Source organism: Uloborus diversus, chromosome 10 (assembly GCF_026930045.1).
Source record: "Uloborus diversus isolate 005 chromosome 10, Udiv.v.3.1, whole genome shotgun sequence".
Classification (NCBI taxonomy): domain Eukaryota; kingdom Metazoa; phylum Arthropoda; class Arachnida; order Araneae; family Uloboridae; genus Uloborus; species Uloborus diversus.
In genome coordinates this window covers 118,035,965-118,056,196 of record NC_072740.1, presented here as the reverse complement: position 1 = coordinate 118,056,196, position 20,232 = coordinate 118,035,965, and the positions used below count along the sequence as shown (strand labels likewise).

At 33.1% G+C, this 20,232-nt stretch overlaps 1 protein-coding gene across 1 annotated transcript in view; it reads right to left on the bottom strand.

Annotated features, from left to right (window-relative positions):
• LOC129231486 (uncharacterized) overlaps nt 1-19,470 on the bottom strand; it is an 82,948-nt gene extending 63,478 nt beyond the window's left edge. Inside the window, exon 1 of the mRNA XM_054865815.1 lies at nt 19,319-19,470. The gene's annotated coding sequence lies outside the window, so the exon portion shown is untranslated. The remainder of the gene's footprint in view (nt 1-19,318) is intronic.
• Between the last annotated feature and the right edge of the window lie 762 nt (nt 19,471-20,232).

Below are 20,232 nucleotides of genomic sequence, written 5' to 3'. Positions count from 1 at the left end.
TAGTATGCAGTCCTCGACATAAATACAGTTGAAGTCAGTTGTGACTCTTGAATAGAATAGAATAGAATGGACCTTATTCACGGTTTGGCAACGGTCCCATCAGCTGTCCGTCTGCGGGTATTTTGACCAATTACGTAGTGTCAGTAGTGCTAAAAAAAACTCGTTTTATTTAAGGATTTCTGGACTTCATGCGCATGATGAACATGTTTAGGGCTTAAAAAGACTTACGAATGCATGGAAAATGCCGAGAAAAGGGAAAAATAAAAAGTGAATTCGAGTTTTCACCATGTTTCTGATAAGGAACCAAAGAGGCTTAAACCCATTCAAATACGATAATAAAGAGAGTATTTCGTATCAAATGAATCGTTCATCATTCTTTTACAACGTTTCTTAGTTAAAAACGTAAAAAAACCTCTCATTTTTAAATAGAAAGAAGAGTTTATAAGCCACACAAAAGCAAGTGTTATACGCTGTATGCCGGATTTTCGTCTGCTACAGTTCCCACAATGCACTGCAGTGAGGGTTTTTACCCGCAGTGACGTCAGGTGAATACTGTCCATTACGTTCTATCTAGTCTAGCGCTTATTACGTTCATCCTTGGCTTTCAAATGAGAAACCAAATATTTATTTAATGAAAGGCGAAAAATTTTTGTATTTGATCAACTTTTTTTCTGCGAATGCTTTCAAAAAGCGTAATGCTTTTTAAACCAATGAGTCAACGCTTCTTAGATGTAACATCGTTTAACCCTTGCTCATGTTATATGAGTTAGATTACAGCTATTCTTAGGGATCATTTACTTTTCAAATACTTTGGCGAAAAAAAAAAAGCATCGCAACTCTTGGTGCTCCACTGGTTCGAGACCAAATCGTTTCGGTTCATCATAAAATTTAACTTAGTAGTTCATTGACCAACGGTCAATCGAGCCATTTTATACTATTTCATCCTTTTTTTTTTTCATTATATTTTATTTGTACATTAATTTTCATGTATACATTTAGGCACATTTCTCGTGGGTGCAAGTCTACTTGAATATTTTGAATATTAACTGGAAGTTAATTAACGACATTAGTAACGTGTGATAGATTCTTATTATTTCCGTGTACAAAAACGTTCTAAAACGCACTTTCGACTTTTTATAGACTTAAAAAAAAAAAAAAAATCTTTTGAAAAAATTAATATGGAAGTAACTTGTGAAAGTTATCAGCCAGATAGTTAATGTTTTTCGAAATGTTTTGATCGCATCGTCACATAAAAAATTTATTTAATTTAGGGGAACGTAGGGCAAAGTGAACTAGTTAAGATTACTTTTTTTTTTTTTTTTTAATGAACAAGTGGGAAATTTGTTCTGAAAATTACGGTGCACAAAGGAAGAACAATAAATTTTATAATAAAACGCATTATAATGCATTGAAATATTATTTTTTATTTTTCGCTTTAAATTTGTATCTCAAAAGGAAAGTGGAAATGGGGCACAGGGAAAAATAAAATATTTTTCTAATGAAATATTTTATTTTCGAATATTAAAGATAGTTTTAATCAAATAAATGAGTAAATGAGTGAACAAATGAAAATGAAATGAAACAATAAATGAATTTAAAAAAAAATAAATTAGTTAATAAATGAGAAAAATAAATCATTAAATAAAATAATGAATGAATAAGAAAACAAAAGATTGAATGAATAAATAAGGTAATTTTTAAATGAAGAAATGTAAATAAAATAATTTATAAATAAATACGTAAGTAATTTGATAAAAGATTGAATATATGAATGAAATGAACTATTTCACTTTTCCCCACCTACTTTGCCCCGCATGCACTTGACTAACTGTAAAAAGCACTTAAAATACAAATAAGCTTATATTAAACAAATAAATACTGCATTGACTATTTGTAGGTCTCAATTAATGGTTAAAATGTTAATAATATGGACTTTGTCGTTTAATAATAACAAAAATAATTTTTGAAAATTGCTGATATTATTATATTCTTTGATTTTCAGAAGTAATTTTTTCTTGACTGGAATAGACTACATGTGTTACTGCCAAGGGCGTGCACAGAAATTTTGGGGCCCGTCACAAATGACTTATCCGGGATCCCCTCCATATTGTTTACCCCTATATTTCACGCCTAGTTTTAAAAATATTGGGCCCCCTTCAAGCTCAGGCCCGGGCCAACAGGTGTCCTTTCTCCCCCCTCCTTGTGCACTCCCCTGATTGCAGCTTAGTTAAAATACATGTATTACTATATAGATGGCGCTAAAAGCAATGTAAATATTTCACAATTTCACTTTGCCTCACATTCCCTTACATATGATATTTTAAATTTATTTTGACGTAGGAAACCCAAACCCAATTATACAAAAGTATGACATTTCTTTCAGTTTCGTGTCAGTCGAAGACTCAACGTCTGAGCTGTAACATGAAGCCATGAAAAGAACCCATAGTGCATGTAAATACTTTCAAGAAAAAGGAGGGGAGAAAAGATAGTAAAATGTGTTTATTTGTGTCTATCTTCGAATTCTATCACAATTTAAAACACGTTGATAATTTCTTTTGCCAAAATATTTCTATACTGTAATTGATGCGTAAAATTATGCATGATTTTTAATCCAATAGAACCTCAATTAATCGAAGTGATCGAAACTGGCAAAATCGAAAATGTCGGACAAAAGAGAGTAATTTATAAACGTTGTCAAAAGACTCTAGAAAGTTTGACTCGGTGTTATATAATATGAAGTATGGAGAACCTGTAGTGCATGTAAACTCTTTAAAGAAAAGGAGGTGTGCAAAATCAAATAAATGTGTACTATTTGTATTTACCTCCGAATTTGATCAACGTTTAAAGTATATTAATAATTACTAGTGCCAAAATATTCATGTACTAGTGGTTCCCGCACGGCTTTGCCCGTAATAGAAAATTAAAAGATTATTTGGTTCGCCTGTATATTGACAAATAATGAATGATGACTTTCTCGCCAATATGCTATGTTAATTTTCTCGCCCATGTTATGGTAATTTACTCGTCCATGTTATGATAATTTGTTCGGTAAAATTTTCTTAAAATTGGAATAGAAGCAGAAAAGAATCGAATTTTCGAAAAATCGTTTCGTGGTGCACCCCCCCCCCCCCGGTGCTACAAACAAATTTTGTGCCAAATTTCATGAAAATCGGCCAAACGGTCTAGGCGCTTTGCGCGTCACAGACATCCAGACTTTCAGCTTTATTATTAGTAAAGATTGTAGTTTATGCTTTAAAATTATACATGATTTTTAACGCAGTAGAATTTTGATTAATCGAAGTGATCGGGGCTGAGCCACCTTCAACAAATCAAAAATACCGGATAAAAGAACATGGCTGTCGGATGATCCCAGAAAATTTGACTCGGTGTTAAAACACATGTAGGGGAAAAGGGGGCTCATGTGAACATATGGGGCACATGTGAACACGGTATGTTTTACTAAGATCACTTCAAACAAAAATACTGAAAAAAATCTCAAATAAGGACAGTACCAGTTGTACCTCTTGGACAAATATTTAGAGCAATGAGCCATTTTATGTATCTGTGGTGGCAATTTTATCACTGTCTTCCTCGCGTGAAAACATTTTTAAAACTAACTACTAATCTAAATCTGGGCATTACAAACCATTGTGTGAACATTCAAGTAAATTTATGACAATGTTTAATTTTTTAATTTAAATTAAACTCTTTATTTTTATGAGTTAGCTCTCTAGTTGACGATGGGTTACTTGTGAACACAACATCTAGGGGTACAAGTGAACAGTTCCCATTGCCGCTCTCCGTAATATTATTATTAGCGAAGGATATTGTAAGTGTTGAAAATGTGTAAATATTTATTATTATTATTTTCCTATAATCAGTTTGTTAATTGTAATAGATACTATTAAATACTTATTTATGTTTATTATTATTTATTTTTTTTTTTTTTTTGTTATTGATGAGTTGATCAATAATTTAGTGTTATATAATACTTACAAGAAATAAAAATACACAAAATATTTTCACTTAATTGAAAACTAAAACATTTCAAAATACATTATCAAACAATGTATGAAGTTTAAAAGCAAAATATATATAGAATAACCCCTTACATTAATGAACAATTCTTTGTATTATGTAAGGTATGTATTATGTAATGCAAAGGATAATACATTATGCAGTCATATAAGTTTTTTCTAATCTATGCGGTGATCAGAACAAGCTTCGAGACTTTAGAATTTGACAGCGAGCACAGGGGTGCGCAGAGGGGGGGATTATGGCGCAAGTTGCACCATCAAAATTTGTTGGGGGGATTTTTTAATTTTTTTAATGTATTTATTTAAATTTACTTATTAAGTTATTTTTAATTTAAATTATTTGTTTATTTTATTTTATTCTGTTTATATTTTATTTCATTTATTTATTTAGTGTGTGTGTGTCATTAAAAGTCAGAACTTTTCTAAGAACATAATGATAGTAACTAGTAATTTAAAAAATAAAATAAATAAATAAATAAATAAACCATTTAAAAAAATAAATAAATAAATAATGTTTTTTTTTTAAATAAATAAATTAAAAAAGAGAGCTTTAAATAAAAAAAAGGGAAATAATGTTGAGATTTTTTTTTTGGGGGGGGGAGGCATTTGCGCCATTGAACTTGGAGAGGAGGATGGTCCCCCCTGAGCTAGCAGTTATATATTCATGAAAAAATAATTTCTTAATGGAGCAATAACTGTACAGTTGAAATTGACGCAGTATAGGTTACAAACCCTTCAACGTATTTGTTATTTAGATGCATGTTTCATATTGAAGAATTTTCCGTTAAAATATGATGTTTCTCTTGCATTTTTACCCGTGTTCATATGTGCCTCAGGCATGTTAACATACGCCCCCCACTAGGGGGACATGTCACCAACTGCTGACGTTTTTTTTTTAAATACCATAAAGTAAAGAAATAATTTTCTAAAAAATCCCAAAAAAAATCACCCAAAGAAAAGTTTATTTAATGATAGAGACACTTTTACGTTGAGAAATTGATAATATTTTTTGAAAAATAAAGAAATGAAAAAAATTGTTCACATGTGCCCCCTTTTCCCCTTCTCATTCACAAAATAACTTCTATCTTTTAAATTACGTTGCTATAATTACAAGCAATAAATTTATCCAAAAAATGTCATACAAATTAGATAATGCTGCAACTTTAGCAAGACATAATATAACTATTTTGATTGTGTTAATCATAATACTATTGACTTTGCATTTTATTATGTAATTTTAAGCATAAGCATGTAATTAATGTGGTGACTTTAAATCGATATTCTTTATTTTTAAAATAATAATAATAATAATAATAACAATAACAATAATAAGAACAGCAATAATAATATTAACAACAATAATAACAACAACAATAATAATATTAACAACAATTATTAATAATAATAACAACAGTAATAATAATAATAACAATAATAATAATAATATAACAATAATAATAATATACAATAATAATAATAATATAATAATAATAATATAACAATAATAATAATATACAATAATAATAATAATATAACAATAATAATAATAATAATAAATAATTTCAAGGAAACTGACTTCGGTTAAACGAGAAAAGTTTCGGAAATTCGAGATTTTAGAGTACTAAATTTCTATAAAATATTACCTGAGAGCTGAAGTAGAACAAATGACGGCAGCCGGAAAGCACCACTTAAAACAAAATTAAACGATCAAGAGATTCTGCACATTCTTTGCTACTGATCTCTCCGCACCTAAACCAGCCACAAACCGTAGATCGGAACCGCTAAGCGAGTACTGACTCATATGTATGAGGGTGCCCAGCATGGAGGGCTAAAAGGTTGTCCCTTCCCGTCCCAGCAATCCATCAAATGAGAATTGTTTGTCTCGGTTAGAGACAAGAGTCTGCATTTTTGTGGTGGAGGCCCCTCAACCCCTTGCTCATTCGCAAATGTCTGCTTTCGGAAAAAGGGTTGAAAGAAAGAGGCTACCCGTTTTCTGAGCTAAATATACTCTACTGAAATTAAGTCATTTTAATCTCAAAGCTAGTTTAATGTGTTGTTAATTTCCCACGATGCTCAAGTGACGAAAACGGATTCTGATGGAATTAGGATATTTGTCATCTGTAGTTCGTGATTTTTTTTTTCTTGTATGTTGTTTCTTGTGAATTTTGACTTTGGTTTCGATTGCATTAATGTGTTTCAATTACGCAATTAAAGTGGGGAAAATGTAGAACTAACTTTTGATTCATCAAAAGAGAATTGTTTGGCTCAGTGAGAGACAAGAGTCTATTTTTGTGGTGTAGCCCCTCGACCCTTTGCTCGTTCTCAAATGTCTGGTTTCGGGAAAAGGGTTGAAGGAATGAAACTTTCCGTTTTCTGAATTCGGTAAATACACGGTTTTGAAACTAAGTCGTTTTAACATCACAATTGCTTTACGAAACGGTAATTTCCCACATAGTTAAAATAGGAAGAAAAAGTGAAGAAGTTTTGAAGCGGGTTTTGGCAGAACCCTAACAGAACCATAAATAAGGTTAAAATAAGGATGTAGGGTAAATGTGTAGTAAAAGGCAGGGCTGCGAGTCGAAGCGGGCTGCTTTTGAGGTAAAAAAGTCGTTGCGGAGTCGGAAGTCGAAGGTTTAAAACTCCAAGAGTCGGAATCGGAGTTGGACTAATTTTGAAGAAAAAGAGTCGGAGTCGAATACTCTAAAATCCCCGGATGCGGGCTTCCCTCCGACTCCGCAGTCCTGGTTATAGGCAGGGTTAAGTTTTTTTTTTAATTTCGATTCAAAAGTTGCAGCTCAATTTCGTGGGAAAAAGTAATTTTAACAGCGTTAGAACTTAGAAATGCACTTTTACAACTTTGATATTTTCGGTAATTTTCAAATATTGTTTGATTTCTTTTTTTTTTTTTTTTTTTTTTTAAGTTGAAATACACTAGCTTAACTAGTTATGGTCTCATTTGCCTCGTTATAGTAATTCTGGCAGAATTAAATTATTTTTTACGAAACATACAAAAAAGTTTTATATACAAAGAAACACTTATTTTTCTTTCAATCTTATCTTTTAAATCTTTTTTTATATCAGAAATTTAAAGTGTCTTGCCATATTGATTTGGATAGCATTAAAATTGAAATGACTTCGTCTGAACAACAACAAAAAAAAAAAAAAAGAAAGAAAGAAATAAAAAATGATAGTAGAATAAAATAAATCGAACTATCTCATTGCTGCATGAACTGCTTCATTTTTACTTCCTTTTACGAAGTAAAGGAAGTATTGTATTCACGAGAAAAAAATTGACCAAAAATTAGGCCTTAATTCCCATTTTGCTCGCCCTCAAATGAATGTTGAGTTTTCTTTTTTAACCCGACCACACTTGGATATGGATATATGTCTAAGAACGTATAGACACCCGAAATATCCATTTTGACGATCCTCGAATTAATTACAACGAGTTTTCTCGTGACGTATGTATGTACGTATGTGTGTAGGTATCTCGCATAACTCAAAAACGGTATGTCCTAGAAAGTTGAAATTTGTACGTAGACTCCTAGTGGGGTCTAGTTGTGCACCTCTCCTTTTGGTTGCATTCGGATATTCCTAAGGGGGTCTTTTACACCTTTATGGGGGGAAAACATTGTTAATATCAATGCAAACTCAAGTGGTGCTATAATTTGGCAAACACTTGGCGACATATCGCCAACCTTTTGGTCACCATGAGCTCGTTTATTTATCGTCTGTAAAATTTAACTTATGTTTGATCACAATATCTGTACCTCAGAGCCAGAACAACGTAAGTCACATAATCGCGATTTTATAGGAGAGAGGAAAAAGGTTGTCTGGTGCTGGCGCATGCAAAAGATGGGACGCGCGCTCTATTATCGATGATGGTAAATAATTACGAAGGATTTTTTTTTTTTAATTACGTTCACATGGCTCGATGCGGAATATGATTCTACATACAGTACATTAAACTGTAAATTGGCAATATTTGGACTTGCGTCAGTCTGGGAGTCTGAGTTACAGATATTATTTTCTTAGTAATGTGTTGGAAATAAATTAGTTTCATCTTTTTCTTTTTAAAACTTGGACAACATGCACATCTAGTTACAAAACTGTGCTTGTAACTAAAATACGTACTTTTAATTGACTAGATATGAGCACATTATTTGAAAGATCCTAAATGTTTTAATTAGTAGCAAAATGTACTTTTGATATACAAGACAAGCCTACTCGTTGCTGGTTGGATGACCATAACTAGTCATTTGCCCTATGTCATCTGAAGTTACTGATTTTTTGCATGTTGTAAATTTTGACTTTGGGTTTCTTTTCACACTAGGGCCGCTCTTAAACTAAATTTTTGGGGAGATGGAAATTCTCAATTTCCTGAATGGATCTCCAAATTTCCCCGAATGACGATAATTTCCAAATAGAACTCCAAATGTTGCCGAATGACGATAATTTTGCCGAATCATCAGACAAAATTTGCTGAATAGGTAAATTTTGGTAGGTCACAGTGACCTCTCATGACCTCCCGCCGGGCAACCCTGTTTCACACATGAGTTTTAATTTTGCAAAACTCAAAAATAGTGGGGAAAATGTAGAAATAACGTTATTGTTTGGAGACAAGCATTTTTGGGGTGGGCCTGGCTATGACTTTTGATGCCACTGGGCACGAGCTTTATTTGCCCCTCCACCTCCACGCCGTTTACAGTTTGTAATGTATAGTTGAAGCAAAAAATATTTTTTGATACCTACATGTTACGGCAACCAGGTCAAATTTGATCATATATACGGTAAACATGCATGCATAAGGAGTTTATTTTTTAGATTTAATGTTTTTATCTTGTTATAGCGCGATGACTCGACTTTTTTAAAGCTTTAGCAACATATCTGGTGCCCCTTAAGCTTTTGTGCTCTGGGCAGTGGCGCAGCCAAGGGGGGGGGGGGAGGAAACACCCCCCAGAGTCATTGGTTTTAACATAATGCAAATTCTAATATAGTAGTTTATGCATATGAAAGGGCTGTTTTGATCAAAAAAGCCCTTTCAGAAGGTAATTTTGATCCAAAAAAAAAAAAAAAAACACTCCAGAAGGTATTTTTGATTACTCCCCACCCAGAAGGCATTTCTGACTGCGCTAGTGGCCCATGGCCTGCCCAGTGGGTCCATGCCTTAATCTGGCACTACCCTCAACCCCTTGCTCATTCTTAAATAACTGGTTTCCTAATAAGGGTTTAAAGAAGCTACCCGTTTTCTGAATTTGCTTAATATATGCTTCTGAAATGGAGGCATTAAAGTTTCAAAAGTTACTTCAATGTGCTGTAATTTCCTACGAAGTTTAGTTGAAGAAAATGTGATGTAGATTTTTGTTAAAATGGTTCTAAAGTAATAAGGCTAGAATACAGTTGTATGTCGTTAAGCTTTTACTTTTTCAGATAGTTCTGAATTCATGTGTCTCAACTAACATGGAAGTCGGACAGGAATTTTGTTTTTAAATTATTAGAGGAATCTTTTCGGAGGTTTTTTTTTTTCATTAGTAGGTTATGTTATCACGAGGAAGGTTATGTTCGTTTAATTTCGAAAGTAGAAATATTTTACATGAAAAAATGTTTAAAAAAAGGACAGTTTTTAATTTTTTTTTTATCAAACTAGTTTTTCAAGAAAGGTTTTGTAAGGAAAAGTAGTTTATTTCGTTGTTAGCGGCATTTAAGATAGATAGATAGATAATAGATAAGATAAAGATCTATTAAAAAACGCACTCATACATAATGAAAAGTAAACAAAATAAAATAAAGTTACACATACAACTTAAATTACAAAAGCTCATCGCAAACATTAAGAAATTCTAAACTATAGTTCAACATGAATTAGTAGTAAGAAGTCCACACTAAAGAGCGCCAAAGGCACTGTTCGCAGTGCTTTTAAATGAGTCATCGAAAAACTGTTTAAGAAACAGTTTTTCGTTGTAAAGAATATGTCCTTTACCTTTCTCGAAATGATGATTAAGAAGTTGGAGAGTTAAACAAGATTTTTTCATTCTGAGTTTTTCTTTTCACTGAAGAATTAATTTATTGCTTCAACACAAAAGGCTAATAATCTATATTTTTTTAATAATTATTCTAAAAAAAAAAAAAGTTTTGAGTTTACAATCGCTTGAGCAGGGGACAGAAGAGAGTCGCAGGAGGAATGAGAAGGAGGGATGAACGGGGGGGGGGGGGGGGGGTCATGACGCAGACTGTGCCACTGAAATTTTTAAGGGGGTGTTTTGAGGGGAACTGTTTTTTATTCTAGGGGCGCTCTTGCTTTTGGGGGATCTTCGCGATTTTAGGGGGGTGCGCCTTTGCTCGAAGGGAAGGGGCACCCCTGGATGAACAACTGTATTTAGTATGCTTGAGACATTTTCTTGATTCTAATCTGCTGCATCTTGGACATACTAGGCTTTATTTCGGCTTAAATGCAGCTGTCCCATTCCACTCAACTCTCCCCTAACCAAGAAATCAAAAATTACCATTCTCCGAATTTTCCTACCAAATACCCTCTTAGTATTTCAAGTCAAAATATTTCTTCAAGGAATCAAAGTAAGTATTTAAATATATTTCGTTTCATTTATTTTAATGTGTTTATACAATTATTTTAAATTTTGGAATGAAAACGCGGAAAAAAAAATTCAAAGAATAGCGAGAATTATAACTTTCGATGACAATACACTCTTTCGGAGAAGACAAAGCAAAGCTTTCGCTGTCTTTAGAATAAGAAGTATGATTACTCTGCTTACAGATTTCAATATTTTCTTCGTTTCAGTCGAAGAATGGGCGGATCCAAAATATTTTTTCAGGGTGGGCGCAAAAACAGGTAGTCTGTTCACACCCAATTCCCATAAATGTTCATATTCTACCTGATCATGGAGTTCATTAGTATTTTGGTTCTTTGCTGTGACTACTTAAAATAGCGAAAAAAAAACGTGAATGTCGTGAAAAATGAACTATGCTATACGAATAAAAATGATGTCCATTCAAACATTTTAAATAATAAAGTGGGAGAATTTGAATTACACTGTTTAAAAAAAAATAGGGGAGCAACTTTTTCTTCGCATGTGTGCTGACTCTTCCTCTAATTTTTTAGAGTAACATAGAGATTATTATGACATTTTCAATGAAAAAGAGCAAAATAAAATCCTGTTTTATGAATAACATGGAACCTATCATGCTAAAAGTGTTTCTTTGTTAAATTTTTCAAACCATGAGATTTGAATAAAGACAGTCTAAGCGACTGCTAGGCACTTTTTGAATTCTATTGCGACATTATTTTGCGTAAAGTTAAATAGTGGTTAGGCCTAGGCCGCGCAATGGAGCGAAAACGTCAAAAAGCGCTTAAAAAAATTTTTTAACCACTCTCGCTAGCTTGTTTACACAGGCATGTTATTATGGAGTTTTTTTTCAATTTGTTTGGGCTCAGGGTCCAAAGTTCGCAGATTTACGCAGCTAATCCCTTTTCAGGGTCTTTCTACAGACCATTTATGACTAATTAATATTAATTTCTAAGAGGACATAAGAGGACATTTTTTTGTAGAGTGTTTAAAAAATATAACCTTGAATTCCCAAGTTTTCGGTGCTGATCAAAACCGATTTTCGGTTTGAAAATTCGATTGCTCATTTTTTTTCGTCTATTACTATCGTTGGACACAAGAGAAATTAAGTATACCCGCCTTTAATAAGAAACAAAAATTGTAGTAGATTTGTAGAAAAAAAATTGTAAAATTGAAAAGCTATTTTTGTAAATTCCCGTACTCATGGTTCTACAACTTTCTAAAGGCTCCTTTCATCTTTGTAGTGGACGAAGGGCTCTGAAATTCCATTTCTGATTGCCTAAGAGGTAGGCCTGTGCAAATATATTAATTCTCAATTGGGAATAATTCTCATATAGGGAGAAAAAAAAAGCCATTTATAAGCGCTTTTTGGCGTTTTTGCCCCACTTTGGGCTGCGTACGCCTTTAGCAGCGGGAGCTAAACCTGCGGTCCAAGTGTGCGATCGGTAGATTTTTGAGATGCAGAAAACCGTAAATGTCGAAAAATAATGTGGAATGTTTAAGATCCCTGGAGTTCCTACTTAGCTCAGGTACTCTCGGCTAAATTAAATTATCAGTGTAATTTTGCGAAGGGAGATCCCAGGTGCCTCTATCTGGTGGGAAAATGGAATTCTAAATTTTCTAGTGCTATTGACTTTAGCGCCTTTACGGACTACAAGATGCTTTCTAGGTCTGCAAATATATATATACACTGTTAAAACTACAGGTTGCATTTGGCACTTTTCGAGGGTGAAAAGCTTGTTCACCAGCGGCACTCTTTACGGTGCCGAAATTGCACCCTTAACACGGGCGAAAAACTGGCACCCTTCACCCAGCGTGCACCGCGGTGAAAAACGGAACCCTATGGCAGAACATTGGCACCCTCTGTTTTCTGTTGCTGAGCACCCCCCCCCCCCCTCGGTTTTGTGTGCATTTCCGTAAACAATTGTATACATTATTATTTATTGTTTTGAGTTATAAAAAGCTAAGTCTTGGTACATTTTCCACATTGAATAGTTCTGAAAATGATTAAAACTTGTACTTTAAGGCATTTGATCACATTTCAACTTTCGAACATAGTTTAAAAGTGTTCATGACTTAAATTTGTCTGCCGTGCACTAATTTTCGTACATCCACTTGGATTGCTCAGTAATTTTAATATGTTATTGACATTTACTGTAGCACGATCGTACCGAAAATGAAGAACGTAGGTACTATTTGTAAATCATTTACACGAACAATAAATATTCAATTATGTTGCAATCATGGAAAAATAAAACCTTTCATCACGTTCGAAATTTTAATCAAAGAACAGCATATTAGTACGTACGTATATATGATTCGACATTTGAATATCCGTAAAGAATATAAAAGAACAAAAGTCTTTCGATAAATTAAAAGCCAAAACAAATTCTAACGAGTTATTCATTCTTACTATTACTAGAGTGACGAAAAAAGTTCAGTCATTCGCTTTAAGCAATAACGCCGAGGAAAGCTAGTTAACTTAGACACGAGATAATAAATAAAAAAAAAAAAAATCGAGACGGAGAAGAAATTTTTTTCTCAATCCGCTTTCCTTTTTTTTTCGTACTTTTATGTTTTTGCTATTTGCATCATCGTAATTAGAGTTTCCGTTCACTTGCTGAGTGCATCACATTGCTAACAATGAATCTCTTAGTTAAAAATCCACAAGATTGTTGATAATACAAGCAAGTAAAACCACATAGTCAAAATTAATAGTTGAAATAACTTTTCAAATATCATCTAATTTAAGCGTTTTGATTATTAAATGTTACTTATCCGGTGCTGACAGCTATTTTTAGGTAAAATTTATGCATGATAGGAATAGCAAATGTATATAACGGCTAACTGAAGAATCAACGTACCTTTGAACAATTTTAAATATGTTCGAAAGCCTTAAAAGCTACACTATGATCAAATGCATGTACTTACGCGAATTTTTGAAGAGTAAATCGCAGAAACTTATAAGTTTTAATCCAATTTCGTACTTCATTCAATGGGAAAGTGCATGTGCGTAGTTATTCTTGCGTCCGCCATTGATTGTGGTTGAATGATGTCAGAGCGGAGAGCGCATGCGCCAGCGTTTCACCCATGCATTTAGGAGGTCCGTTTTCACATTTATTAGCGTCATTCACCTTAATCACACTTCCTAGCCTCTACTGCACCCTGAGGCCCGGTGTTTTCACCCCAGGGAGCCAAATAGTTAGTCAAAGGCACCCGTAGTTTTGACAGTGTATATATATATAGTCTTAAGCAGCCTTTTTCTAAATAATTTTTTTTCCACGTATAGAGAATCATTTTCGGAATTTTTTTTTTTACTAGAAATGTGCAATATTGTTATGTTAAAATCCGATAGTTTGAAATCTTGCTATATCCACGTTTACTATGCAAATAGACAAGACGTATTTGAAAAATGATTGAAACTGAAAAGATCATGATAATTTGCGCCATATATGTCAAGTGTATTAAAAAATTAAAAACAATATAGACATGTAGTGTTTTATATACTCGATTACATGCACCTTCGGAACATGGTTGTAATCATCAGTTATGTATTGATTTGCTCCAAGCTATCTTATACAAGAACGACTTGGAAAATAGTCATTGTGATAAAACTTATAGTAGCTCATCTGAGGGGAGATTTAGACAAAGTAGGAAAGCATACTAATTTGGCGATTGCTATTTTAAAAACAGCTCTCAGACTTTTCTGCACAGTTTATTCCCTAATTTCAGCAAAAATACTTAATAAAAGTCATATCATTACTTTGATACGAGGCTCTCAGTGCCTGATTACTGCAAAGGAAAACGGGACAGCTGCTCAGTCCCACACTTGAAGAGGGTTTCAAAACACTCCCGTGACTTAAGTATAAAACAATTTGAACAAATAAAAAATATTTTTAATACTTTCAACATTCAAACTGAAGAAATATTGGTAGTACTTAATACTCTACGAACAATCATTTCTGGGACATATAATTACGCCAAAAAGAAAAAAAGAAGTCTTTTTACGGGAGTTCTTAAACGGGGGTCAAATAAATTAATTTGAGGTATGATATGTAAAACGGGCAGTCGAGCAATAATCAATTGATGCTCTTGTTCTCGTAAATTATGCCAGGTTAGTTAGTGTTTTGTAATAAATAATTTATTTATACATATTTATATAACTCTACCAATCATATCAGCTATTTTCTACGAAACACATTCACTACAAACTGCTTTAGATCTTTATACACTTTACTTGAATGAGATAATATTTTAAATTTCTAATTAATAATTTCTGATGACCATTTTATTTACTTTTATTTATAACTAGTAGTACCCGCACGGCTTTGCCCGTAGTTGAAAATTTAAAAGGTCATTTGGTTCGCCTGTATGTTTACAAATAATTTATGAAGAATTTCTCGCCAATTTGCTATGTTCATTTGCTTGCCCATGTTACGGTTTCACTTTATTATAATTTGGTAATTTGCTCGTTCACATTGTGATAATTTGCTCGGTAAAATTTTCTTAAAGTTGGAATAGAAAAAGAACAAAATCGAATTTTCGAAACATCGCTTCGAGGTGCACACCCCCATGCTATAAACTAATTATGTGCCAAATTTCATGAAAATCGGCAGAACGGTCTAGGGGCTAGGCCCATCACAGAGATCCTGACAGACAGACAGAGATCCAGACAGAGAGACTTTCAGCTTTATTATTAGTAAAGATTATGTGGGTCATCAAGATTCCCTACATATCCCCCCCCCCCCAAAAAAGACACTCTATATCCAAAAAAAAAAAAGTTTACTGAAACAGTAAGATTAATTATCAAATTCGGAGAGGTAGCAACCCTTGAGGAAGGGCCCCAAAGCAATGTTCGTCCCACGGTCCCACCTGATTTTACACGGACTCTGCGTGCACTAGTATCAATATTTAAATAATCCTTTGGGCAAGTCATAATTCAAAGAAAACTCCTTACCCAGAGGTACTTGTTAAATAGAGGAAAGCGCTGATTTGTGAAATTCCGCTAATTCTATAGGAAACGAAAAAAAAAAGGTACTATTTTTTTTTTCTTATCTAATTGAATATGCATGCAAGATATACGACACGGTAGGGTTATGTGAAAGCAATTACATTTCGATGCGGATAGTGTAGCTTTTTATTTTTTTAGGCAAAATCATGTGATGATTGACAGATTGATAACTAACGCGGAATCTTCTCCGTCTCAACCATTTCAACCATACATTTGGAGGCATCGGGCAAAGAAAGACAGTTTTCTAAAAATGCCACGGGCAGTTTGTGTGTGGTCTTTCCCCCCCGAGCTCTTTACTTAACATTAAGTCGGCTCATTATATTGAAATTTTCCTTCCACGCTATCAAAAACGTGCAATCAGTCTGGCGACAAAAGTTTGCATTCCGCGAAACTGTTTACTTTAAGTCCCTCATGTGACTGCACGCAATTATATAAAAATATATTTACAAAAGTTTGAAGACTGAAAATTTTCGCTATTTCTTCAAAAGCCATAGAAACAAGTTTCTTCCTACAGACCCGATCCGACGCCACAGTTCGCCAACAATTGGTTTTTAATGTCCCGAGATTTGTCTCTAAGCAATCTATCCACCTTGTTATTGTTATCCACCTATGCCAAAACGTTCGATTTCTTTTTATATTTGATCGTGCAAAAATTGATTTGCCGGTTAGTGAAAGAAATTTTTTATAACTTTTTAGACAAAGGAAAGTGGTTTTTTAACAAAAAGGACTTTGCATGCAGTAACGTTTTCTACATGCTATCAGATGTGCGCTCATATTAAATTGAGCTTCTGACGAATAAGACTAAAACTTAACGATTTTCAGTGCATGAACGGAAAAATGCAAAGTATATAAATAGGTTTCAGGCTGTAATTGATCCTTTCTATCTCAGTTTCGTCAATGCCTCATGAAACCATAATAAGACAAAACTAAATAAATAAATAAAAATAAATAAAATTATTGTTTTTTAACGAAAAAAGAAAGGAAGATTATTAGATGTGCCGTACTTTAAATAGAAAGATAGGTGAATGAGTATCCCCTGTGAACGAACAGTTCATTATTTGTTTTAAGAAACATGGTTTCAATTATGCTTTGGTAAATTGGCAATATTAATTGCTTACTACGCGAATTAAATTTGTCCACTGATTTGACGTGTTCTTTTGCTGGGCAGTGATATATTTTTTTTCACCTTTAAAATACCAAAAAGAAGAAAAAAAAAAGAAAAAAAATGAAGCATAACCATGAAAGTTCTTTAGTTTTTCTTAAAAGTTTTCTTCTTTTAGTTTTTCTTCTTCTAACTACATAGACTCCACGAGTGCAGCACACAAAAATCCGATAGTATATTCCTTCAGCTAGCGATTCTCAACCGGTGTTTTACTCGTCCACGGTACCTTCCAATTGCTTACTTAAAAATAAAAATAAAAAAATAAAAGAGAGAGAAAGGGAGGGAGGAAGCGAAAACAAAATGAAGAAAGAAAACACCATAATAATGATAATAATATCCTATATGACGCCTTTTACGTGAATTTTGAGAATAATTTTTCGTAATGCTCTATGATTTTTCAGCGGTGTTTATTATTTTTGTGTATTTTTTGCAACAGTTCTTTAATATCAGATAAAGTTTTATTTATTTAGTTATATGTTATTATTTCTTTGAAAAAAAAGGAGGGGGGTGGGGTAAAAAAAAAACCTTAGCCGCAAAACTTTTTTACATGTTTTTAACGGTCTCTGAGTAGATTTTTTTTTTGCGAGGAAAGTAAGTAGGAAAGAAAAAAAGTAAGATTTAAAAAAAAAAAAAAAGCTTCACCGGTCTGTAAAAAAAGTTCACTGGTATTTGACGGGTCGCGAACACAAGATTTTTTTTTTAAGAAAAAAGAAAAGAAAAATAAATTCAAAAAGGGGGAGAGGGGGAATACTGGTCCACGATTTTTTTTCGACAAGCTCTAACAAGTCCACGGGTCTGTGGCAACAAGCTTGAACTCCCGAATTACCTTTAACCACAGGTCAAAAAGGGTTGAGAAAAGCTACCTTAAATGTAAAACACGTACAAACACACCAAAATACAGAAAACGTAACTTTATTTGCATATTTTAAAATTGTAATTTCTTATCCTATTCTACCCTCATGTGAGGGAGGTGTGGGACAAAATTTGAAAAGAATTAATTTAACAAATACTGTATTTTTTAAAATAAAATTGAAAGAAAAGTAGAACTGTGCTCGTCTGGTGCCCCCCAAAAATTTTAATTGCGCATAGTTTCATCATGAACCTATTTTTCTCTGTGACAATGAAGTCTTTTTTTTGTTTCTTTTGACTGAAAGTGAAACTTTTTCTTTCCCATTTTTCTCATATACTGAATATTCTAAATATTTTAAATCACCGTCTATACCCATACTTTGCAAACATAATAAACAATTATCATTTTCGGGCAAGCTGAATTTGAAACCTTCATTAAAGCTAATTCACACACGTTCCTTTATTTTCTTTTACAACCAATATTTTATTGCTCTTTTCAACAAGGTTTTCCATTATAACCACAAAAAGTTCCATACTTCGTCATTAAGCATGAGTTTATAGGTGTTCCGTCTCGTGTAAAATCTAGTCAGTGGAGGAAACACAAGCGGAGGGTCCGGGGGTCCGGACCCCTCCCATGGTCCTTGAGTTTTTTTAAGTAACTATAATCCTAATGTATATAAAACGTAAAATAATTCCAAGCAAAGGTAACAATAATTTCAGATTTAATAAATGAAAAAAAAATTCTTCCCCTACAAAATCGAACTGTATGAGAACATAAGATGATTTTGCTTCGCTGTTTTTATTTTTAACTATTAGAAAAGTAAATAATTCATTCTGGTGCTTTCTGGTGTTAATTAAGTATGTGTTATTAATAAATTTATTTTATTTACTAATACAAAGAAATTATTCAGTATTTTTTTTAATGATTTTCGCTACCGACAATCGATAAAATCAAAAGAATATGCGTGTGGGAATGTAATATGAGAATGGTGGACCTTCGATCTGTCCCCCCCCCCCTTTGAGAAATTCCCGATTGCACCACAGAGAAATAAATTCTAAGATTTTATAAGTACAGGTGTTCTATTCCTTCCGATTCTCCTCCATCAATAAAAACGTTTTTAATGTCATGTACAAAATACTACAATTTTTAAAATTACGCTTAAGTGCCGGTTCCCTGGCGAACCTACCCTACCCGGGGGGGGGGCAGTAATCTTTCATACACCCGATTTTATTTTTCTTATTACGAAATAATTCCTTGTACTTGAAAAGAAATAGCAAGCATGGCAACATTAAATATGGAAATCTTTATATAATTGCATATAACAGAACATTTATTCCTTCCCTATAAATCTAGGAACTTCCAAACATAAATACAAAACAAAAATATTTGAAACTTCTTAACTCTTAAAACAAAATTTCCCATCGAGGCTAAAATTATAGTGTACAATTTTGAATCATTTTAAGATAATTTGAAGTCATCCGACATCCAAAACGTAAGATAGTAGTCATTATTCAATCGTAAAAACCTATCAATCATACAGTCCGTCGTTTTGCCAGTGGACTATTGCGCAATACTAGCATACATAAGAGCTCAACTCGTTTGCATGATTGGAAGTAATAGAGCAGCATTAATAAATAATTAAACTAAAATCATAGCTTAAAAGCTTCCATTACTTACCTCCAGAGCTAATTTGCTTTTGCAAAGATGTTCAGCCTTGTTTTCCTTGAGTTGATATTCCGACTGTGCGTTACAGCAAGAGATGCAGGTCCCGCATAACGCCAAAAGCAGTTGTCGTGTGTAGTTGGCGATTAGGGTTTATCGCGTTGCTTCTATTAGCAAAAACCAACAACTAGCATTGCGTGCATTGAGGAAAGGTGGTGGGTTTCATTTTTTTTTTTTTTTTTGCTAATGAGCTTTTTTTCCCTCCTTATGTTTCAGTGTTTTTGTTTCCGCACTTGGCTGAGCATCGTGGCGTGTTGTTCCGATCTAGCATGTTGCCTAGAATTGTTTCGGAAAGTGATACTTTATCGATGCTTTTTATCGAGCGACAGATGCGTTATGTTGCCTATCATCGACGTTGTCTCTGCTTCGATTATTAGGTGAAACTTTGTTTCTTTTGAACATCGTGCCCGCATTTTTCTTGCGGTTGAGGTGCGTTTGACCGTATTCAGGGCCAGCCGAAGAAAGTTTTGATTTTTTTTTTATTAAATAGAGACTCATTCTTGTAAAAGAATCCAATAACAGTTTCAAGATTCTAATTACTGAAAAAGAAGAGAAATTAAAAATATATATTTTTTCTGAGAAATTAAAGTTTTTACAATCAAAGATTGCTGTCGACTTTTAAAATAGAGATTTTTATTTGTATTTATTTATGTATTTATTCCTATTTTCTTTCTTTCTTTGTTTATTTATTTATTCTTTTTTATTTATTCTTATTTATTTATTTAATTATTTATTTATTATTTTATGTATTTATTTACTTTTGAAAAGCTATTTTTTTAATTTTTCAATTTCCCTGACCTGTCTGGAATTGTTTCTGAAAATAATACTTTATCGATGATTTTCATCGAGCGACAGATGCATCATCATTG